The sequence below is a fragment of the Poecilia reticulata genome, linkage group LG22 (genome assembly GCF_000633615.1).
Source record: "Poecilia reticulata strain Guanapo linkage group LG22, Guppy_female_1.0+MT, whole genome shotgun sequence".
In the NCBI taxonomy this organism is placed as follows: Eukaryota; Metazoa; Chordata; class Actinopteri; order Cyprinodontiformes; family Poeciliidae; genus Poecilia; species Poecilia reticulata.
The window spans coordinates 3,629,139-3,637,725 of record NC_024352.1 but is presented as its reverse complement, the minus strand read 5'-3'; the positions used below and the strand labels follow the sequence as shown (position 1 = coordinate 3,637,725).

General features: G+C 38.8%; 1 long non-coding RNA gene across 1 annotated transcript in view; it reads right to left on the bottom strand.

Moving 5' to 3' along the window:
* Nucleotides 1-8,261: 8,261 nt before the first annotated feature.
* LOC103458153 (uncharacterized) overlaps nucleotides 8,262-8,587 on the bottom strand; it is a 3,134-nt gene continuing 2,808 nt past the window's right edge. Inside the window, exon 4 of the long non-coding RNA XR_532544.2 lies at nucleotides 8,262-8,563. This is a non-coding gene — a long non-coding RNA (uncharacterized LOC103458153). The remainder of the gene's footprint in view (nucleotides 8,564-8,587) is intronic.

Below are 8,587 nucleotides of genomic sequence, written 5' to 3'. Positions count from 1 at the left end.
GCTAATTCTGCACCAGAACAGCTCACAGAAATACACCAATAGCTTCACTAGCTGGTCAAACATGGAAAAACATTTGTTCAGGCAGTGTAATTAGGAGAGGAACAGTTGATAAAACTGATAAAAACAACAGGTTGACTATTTTAGTCGAACATGTAAAAACAAACTGCAGCAAACCTTTAAAATGGTTCAGAAAGAGCAATTAGGGATTATAAATATAATGTAAAATAAATAATAAAGCAGCAAACAGAATTTGACTGAGTAGGTCTGCCTTTATTGATTGTTCACATTGTCCCTGATAGCTGATCTATAATTTTTTTCAATATTTGAACTGATACAGATATTAATATGGGATCAGTGCATCTCCAGTATGAACATTTATGTACATATAGGCGTTGGCTTATATGAGAGTCTCACAGTATGCTAACATTGAACAGACATACCAGTTTCATGCGGTTGTGACGCTCCTTTATGTTTCCACATGCTGATTGTTCAAGTTTTACGTGACTGGAATTATTTTCAAAAATCTGAAAATGTGTTTTTGTTTGTTTGTTGTTTTTAAGTGATGGGAAAAGCAGTAGCCTTCTTTTGGCCAACAGTAGGGCGGTGTTAAGAAACAAGTGGGGGGAGGGGTCAAGACTCTGTTACGCTCTGCAGCACAGTTTTGACCAGAAACATTTTAACATTTTGGACTCAGGCTCGGAAAATGTTTACGGAGTGGTTTTTGATTTGAGATCAGCAGATTTATAGGTGATACTGTCCGTGAAGTCAAACTTCGTGTAGCAACCGGTAGAATATATTTTCTGCCGCTTTCAGAAGCGGACCAGGAGCTCTTTATCTTGATAACAGATTGTTTTAGCTGTGAGGCGAACCAAAGACTATGCCATGTTTGTGTTCCTTCACTCAGTCAAAGCGTAGTTTTTCGGAGATCTGCTGTAGTGAAGCTCTGTGTGTCAAACGACAGCTGTGGACGAAGGAACCTGAGCGGCCATGAAGGCTGCGTCACTCAGTCTGTCAGATCAGACCTGGGTTGATAATTAATTAAAGTCCCTTCAGTTACTCAAGAGGCTGTGCTTCAGCCAGCCAGGAGGGCAAAGGCCTGACTTTCCTGTTAGTTATGGGACTGAAAGCTTTCTTTTTATGGAATGCCAAAAGTGCCACAATTAAAAAAAACAAAAAAAAACTTAATTATTGTTTATTTATGCCATGTTAAAAATCTAATTGAAAATAGAAACATCATCTGAATGACTTTTTAAATATACAATGAACTCAAATAATTATATTAATATTTATTTTTAATTTATTTATGTTCATGCTCACAGTGCATCAAATGCATAATTTAATCTGTAATGCTGATCAAATAAACCTTTGCATCTGATTGGTCAACCTGCACACCAGCTAAACATGCCAATGATAGTAGAGTTTCTAAATTGCTGTTGTGTAAAATTACAAAAACAAAAACTATGAAAAGAAATGTACTTTTAAATTTTTTTTAATTATATTTCACAAATAATATATTCGTGTCTGAATTCATTACACTTGTCATTTAACAATTTATTATTTTAGTTGTGGCACTTTTGGACTTCCATGTACTGCACCCACTTGACCCTTTTTGCGGGAAAAAGAAGTTGCAGTTGTATTGTTGAGTATTTTACTACAATCTTGTGGTCAAAACAAAAACCAGATGTAATTTTTAAAAAATGTTTATTTTTTTGGCAGCAAAAATAAGAATTTTTCTTCTTTGGTATGTAAAAGGTGAAATATTGGTTGTTTTGGAATGTTTTAATCTAATGTTATTTTTTATTTATGACTGATAAACCGGCCTCAAACTGCAGTAGATGTGCGAGTTTATTGTGTGAATGTAAGTTTAACTTATAATGTTTGTTTGTTTTGATCTCTTGGTGGGATGGCTGCTGTTGACACAAATCTACCAGTTATTGTTATGGCAGCTTGTGTTTTGGGGAAATCCAGCATTACATACAAGCAGGAAAATTGTGAACTGTTTAATTTTTTTTTAATTGATAAATGTAATCCTAGCTGTGATTGACAATAGGAAACTTTGCCATGTCCTAAAATTGTAAATGACAACATTTAAGCCTATGTACTCTTAAGGCCTTGTGCTTTTTGTATTCTGGCGACGGGAGGGTTTTTTTAAACAGTTTTGTACTTGTTTCTACCTGAAACTGCAATCTTGTGTCCAGGAAAGGGGGAGGTGGGAACATAGGGAGCGAATCACCATCTCGATCTTCACTATTTGCAGTTTGCTACTACTGCATATTAGCGCCTTTGCAAATATTGGGGAGAAAAAGTAGGAGTAGATTTCCGAGAAAAAAACTCAGAAATTCTGAGATTACTCTCAGAAATTTTTTAGAAAAAAGTCAGAAATATCTGAGTTTGAAATGTTGAAAATTTCAGAAAAAAGAACTCTAAAATTAATTTAAAAAACAACAACAAAGAAATCAAAACAGAAATCTCTTGAGTTTGAAAAATCAAAAATGTCTGAGAAAAAACTCAGAAATTTGGGCTTAATATAATAGGGGTGTTTTCTTCGGAAATGTACTCCTTTTTTTTCCCTATCTAAATTGGCCCTAATACGCCGCCGTAGTTTGCTCTTCTTCTACCTCGGGTTTGTTGCTAGTTTACCTGGACACTCCTGCTTTACCTGCGCTTCGCTCCTCAGAGCCATACGCCGATTGGCACAGACTTTTCTTGTGTGGCTTTTTTAATATATATATATATATAATTGTTTTTGTAACTCAGCTCTGTGCTCTCCGACCAAAGTAACCCCCTCCCCTCCCTCCTCGTCTCTTGTGGAAAATGTGCCTTACTACTGAACCGAACATGTTTATTTGTGCCGAGCTGTTTTGTTGCTGTCTGAGCTTCTGCCTCGCCGTAGAGAAACCTGAGACTTTGTTATGTAAAGCACTCAAAAGCAAGGACTGTTTTTTTCCCCCCCACCCTCGTTCTCCTTGGCCATTTTCTGCGCTCGCTGAATACTACAAGCATATGAGCTTAATGTATCCTGACAGCGAACTAGCTGAGGGAGGCGGTGGTGCGGTGGGCTGAGAGGGAAAAACAAGAGGAGGAGGAGGAGGAGGAGGAGGGAGGAAGCAGTTTTTACGTCAGCGGCTCGTCAGGAGGGGTTTGGAGCTTGTTTTTTTGCCCAGACTCAGACCAGCGACCAATCACATGAGATGGGTGAGGAGCTCCAACAATTTGTTTGTTTTTTTTGCTCCCGACTTTCAGTGTGATACAGCTCGATTGTAGCTTGTGAGAAATAATAATAATAAAAACCTGCTTTCTGTCTACCTAACCTGAACACAATAAACCCCGAAGTTGTTCCATTATTTATTATATCATCAAAGTACATGATGTCGCATTAATCTGTAAAGAAAAAGCTGTATTTTGATGCTGATCATGGTGTAAATGTCACAGAAGGAAGTGTTTTCGCTTACTAATATTATAATTCTTTTATGTATTTTTGTGGAATGTTTCATAGATTTTTTCCCCCCCTCCAGTACTACAATAAAAATCCTCACAAACTGCTTTTGTGTGTGAACAAAGGTGATTTATTAGTTCATCGTTAATTGAAAAGCAAAATAAGTCTTTTATTTTCTGAATTCCATAATAATAAAAGCACTTTTTTTTGTCAATTTTAAAAGAAAATATAAACTTCAAATTAAGAGGTGCCTTCAAACAATTTGCTCAGAAGATGACGTCATGACTTTGTAGGGATTTGATAAGTTAATTCACAATGCTTGAGCTGCAGTTGTGGATGATTGTAAGGCAACGCTCTATTTTTGGCTACAATATGCATGAAGGTGCTGTTCATGCAAATATATGGAATTATATGAAAATCATTAAACCGACCAGGAAGGAGATCAGTTTTGTTACAGAGAGATAAATGAGTTTTGATACATATTTAACATACATTGTAAAGTGTTATTATTCTCATTAGTATCCTCAGATCTGTGCCTCCGTTGGCCACTGGGGGACGCTTGTGAGCCTTAGTACTCCATCTCAACTGTAGAAATAAGGGTGGCAGGATGTGTTGGTATTTTGCTGAAAGAGGGACTGGTGCACTGCACAATATGGATGGCAGCATAAGTAAAGAACATTATATGGACTTATTGAAGCAATGTCTTAATATATTAAACTAAATAGTTAGAGCTACAGAGAATAAATTCTTAGCATGTCACCACATCAATTTAATGGCTTCAGTTATAAGCACAAGATCTAAATGTGAGAAATAACAAATTATTAAAAGCCTAACACCACCTCAAAATAATAAGTTAGAAAAAGCTGAAGGTTTTATTGATATAATTGGAATCTCATCATTTGTTAGCATAAGTTTTATTTTTCTCTTAACTAATTATAGTCACCGACTCGCAGCGACAGTCGCTAGCGCTGTGAATCATAACACAGCTCAGTCGATGCACCTCTCCAGCTTTTGGTGGAAACTTTTAACTGCATTTTTTGAATTTCCTGGCTGTATAGAATTGCAATAATCCATCTTGTACGCTTTTATTTTCTATGTGTTTCAGGTACAGCACGCAAAAGAAAGATTGTTGATACCACATCGATCATAAACAACAAAGGACCAAGAATAGGTCCTTGTGGAACTCCTGTAGACACAGAGCAGGATTATCTTCCTTCATTTCTGCTGACTGCTGATACAAAGTGTTGTACTGTATAACCAGCCACGCATTAACAAGGAGTTTATCCTAAAATTATGTGTGCTAATAGACATGCTTGTCTTCCCCACCCACAGAGTTTTATTTGGTCTGACAGGCAAATGTTCCCCATCATTATCTGCCCCCAGACTGGCTAATGCTTCTGCATTAATCTGAAGTATTTATAGGTTACATAACGTAGAATTCCAAGCAAAAAAAGAAAAAAAAAAAAGAAAAATCACAATACATGTATTTGATCACATGTAACTATATTTCGAAAAGTCACAGGTGGGGCTAAAATATTTCCCCTTTCTTTTTACCTAATGTCGGGTGTGAAATAGAAGCCAAGTCTGCCCTCTAGTGGCCACTTCACAACATGACACATTTCCATTTAGAGTCAGGATGACAGTGCACGTTCAAAAAAGGAAAAAAAAAGATGTAGTTTCCCAGTGTTTGTTGTTGCAGTCTCTTTGCGGCTGTGTGTTTTCAGGCAAGCTGATCCTTGTGCAAAAAGAGTGTGTTCCAGTGAGGAGCGACGGTTTCTGGAAACGAACAGGAACACGTCTCAGTTACAAGATTGAGAGCGTAGCTTATATTTCATGTACGCTGTTGGAGCACGCAGGTCTGCATCATCACAGTTCAACCTCCTGTACTGGGTTGGCCCAGTTCAGCTTCTTCTACAGGGGAGCAACAGACTGTGGAGGAAACTCCACTGTGCTATGGCCTTAGGACTGTGAAAGGTCTTAGCCCAGGTTTATGTGACTACCGTTAGACTGTCGGGCAAACCACTGGGTCAGAAATGAATAAAGCTATCCATATCTTTGTATTTATGAATTCAATAGGAAGCTATTTTATTTCTGGATGAACCCACAATAAAATCTAACAGCAGACTGAAACATAGCTATGGCCTCACAGGTTTCCTTAAAGCTGCACTATGTAACTTTTAGGTATATTTCTACATATTTATTAAAGCTACCACAATGTCACGATTGTATGCTATGAGAAAGATAATTTGTGAAATTTCTTTTAGCTCCTTTGTCTTCTCCCAGTGCTAACTGCAGAAATACACCACTCAGTGAGAAACAACCAATCAGAGCCTGGAGGAGGGTCTTAGTGCTGTCAATCACTCTTGTACTCACCTTCTCCCCCTTGTTCTATGCTACGCTCAAGCTGGTACACCACAACATGGCCTGCCACGAATGCCAAGGGTAGTTAGCGTGGCCACAGACAACGGCTGATAAGCAGTTTTCCTCTAATGCTAAGTTTGCTTCTCCGTCATTAGCACATTTAGCAGCAAGTACATGAGGTTGACTGACAGCACTAAGCCCCTCCTCCTGGATCTGATTGGTTGTTTCTGACCAGGAGCGATGCATTTCTTTAGACAGCAATAGTAACTCAGGTAGAAGGTGGAGGACATAGGCGTAGGAAGCGGGGGGACAGGGGGGGCATGTCCCCCTCAATATTGGAGAGGGTCACATTCGTCCCCCCCAATAATTTCACCGCAGTTGCGAAGAATTTTAAAATCTTCCACTCACATGCTTTTATTTTGAAGGCGCACAACAGCGCATTCAGCAGAGCGCTTCCTCCATAGACCAGGATGGAAGAGTAAAGGCCACAATATACAAAATATAAGCTCCTAGTTTACATTTCAGCAACACAAAGCCGTTCACAATGCTTTATTTGATAAAAACATCACACAGTCATCAACTGTGAAACAAGCAACGCCACCATCAGAATCATCAAATCACATCATAACAGCATCATACAGTCACCAGTTGGGAAACTGGGGAATATGAATAGGTTTCAGAAATGTGAGCTTTGCTTCATGTTTTTTCTAGTTTTGTTTCTTTCTCAGATTCAGTGCTTTGGGTTTCTCTGGATTCCAGCAAGCAGGGTTTGTGGGTGAGAGGCCACGGCTGCTGCTGCTGCAGGAATTCAGGGAGTGGCCACAGGCGAGGAGGAGCAACACGTGCACCACGGCACACAACCGCAGCTAACACGAAGCCACACCTATCCTTCCATCTATCGATGCAGTGCTTCAGTCTGGGTTTACCTTCTTTTTTTTTTCTTTCTTTCTTTTTTTTTTTTACCCCAGCACACATCAGCCTGCTGTGGTGCAGTGAAGTACTCAGGCTTTGGGCCCAGTAAGCCTCAGTGTGTCAGGCTGACTCAGCACACTCAAAGAATAAACAAGCCGAGCTGCTGCTGCTGCAAAACAATGGGATGGATCGGATGGACTGATGTTCACACGGACCCAGCAGCACTTAGATAGAGATGTCAGATGTATTTATTTTTATAGACATACATTTCAATGCAGCAAACGATGTGCCGTGTCGACAGAAATATATGGTAGTTTGACGTTTTAAAGTACTTTATATCTTACTCATACATACTCAAAATACTATGTAGCAAATGCTCAGTATAAACACAATAAAAAGTATAATACTTTTTACTTTTTCTTAAAAAAAAGTAGTTCATAGTCAAACATTAAATAAATTTATCTTACATTGATCGGACAAAACATGATTTAAAACTGTATAACCAGCTCTAGCTAAGCATAGACTGGCTCTCTAAAGCTGCTTTGATAGAGAAAATGTGGTGTAACTCATTACATTCAGATGTCACCAACTTAGTCTATTTAACTTAATCTCAGACTCAGGTTAAATACACAGGGTTTCTGCAGGTTTCAGCAAGTCAAATGTAAGACTTTTTAAGATATTTAGGAGATGGTTGGGGAAACTCGCTGCATTTCAACCAATCATAGGAAAAACTGAAACTCCTGGGGTCTGTGTGGCTCTTGGCAGGTTGTCACTCAGCATATGGCTCTCTACAACCTTAGCAATCGTAGCGCCAAACTTAAAAGTTTTTTTGCACTTCACCTCTTGTTGATTGGCTAAAGAAGCGACCCAGTGGTGAATACGAGTAACCAACTCATATTCATCATTTTGCTGAAGTCAAAAAAGCTAGCTAGCGAGGGTATATTAGCAGCTAACTAGCCATGGCCTCAACAGACAGTCCCACAATAAAAAAAACTACATGAACTACTTCTGCCACAAAAAACTTTAAGACCTGGGATTAATGCATTTAAGGCCAACTTACATTTTTTAAAAATTAATTTAAGATATTTTAAGGTCTTCATGTTAAACACACAAAATTAAGTTTTTTTAAGGATGTGAGTACACAGCGATACAGTTATTTTCTTAAGACCTCACATGTTCATTGTAAACTACAGAGAATCATGAAGACCAAACAATGCGGCAGACTGGACGTTTTCAGAAGGTTTAGGTCATAAAACAATATCCTACGTTGTGGACGTCTTTCTGTTTGTAAAGTAAAAAGTATTGGACAAATTCAAACCTAAAACATCACAGAAGCAGCTTTAGCTTCAGTGACAGCTGTAGAGCTCTTGTTTGCAAAATAGCAGCCATTTTGTGCTCATTCTAACACAAGTATAGACTGATCTCAACCATTCTGTTGCAGACGACCTCTCAACCTTATTCTTCATCTGTCTTGGTCTTCACATAAAACCTCATTAAGATACTTTTCAGTAAAATTAAACGGTTGCAACAACGTGACAAAATGTGAAACAGATGAAGTGGGATTGATACATTTGTACGTCACTTTAAGCACTCATTGAGTTGTGCGTGTTGATGTAGAATGTGGAGGCCAAGTCAACACCTTGACCATGTGTTGCTGGAGCGACGTGGCAGGGCTGATTATCCTGCTGGAGAAGGCCACAGTCAGGGAATAACGGGGCTGCGCTCTGTTAGCAACGCCATTTAGCTGGAACGACTCAAAGTAACATCCACATGACTGTCAGGACTCAAGGTTTCCAAGGATAACATGACCCAAAGTATTTCACTGCCTCTGCCAGCTTTCTGTCTTCTCTGAAGCTACAGGGAGAGAGAGAGAGAGAG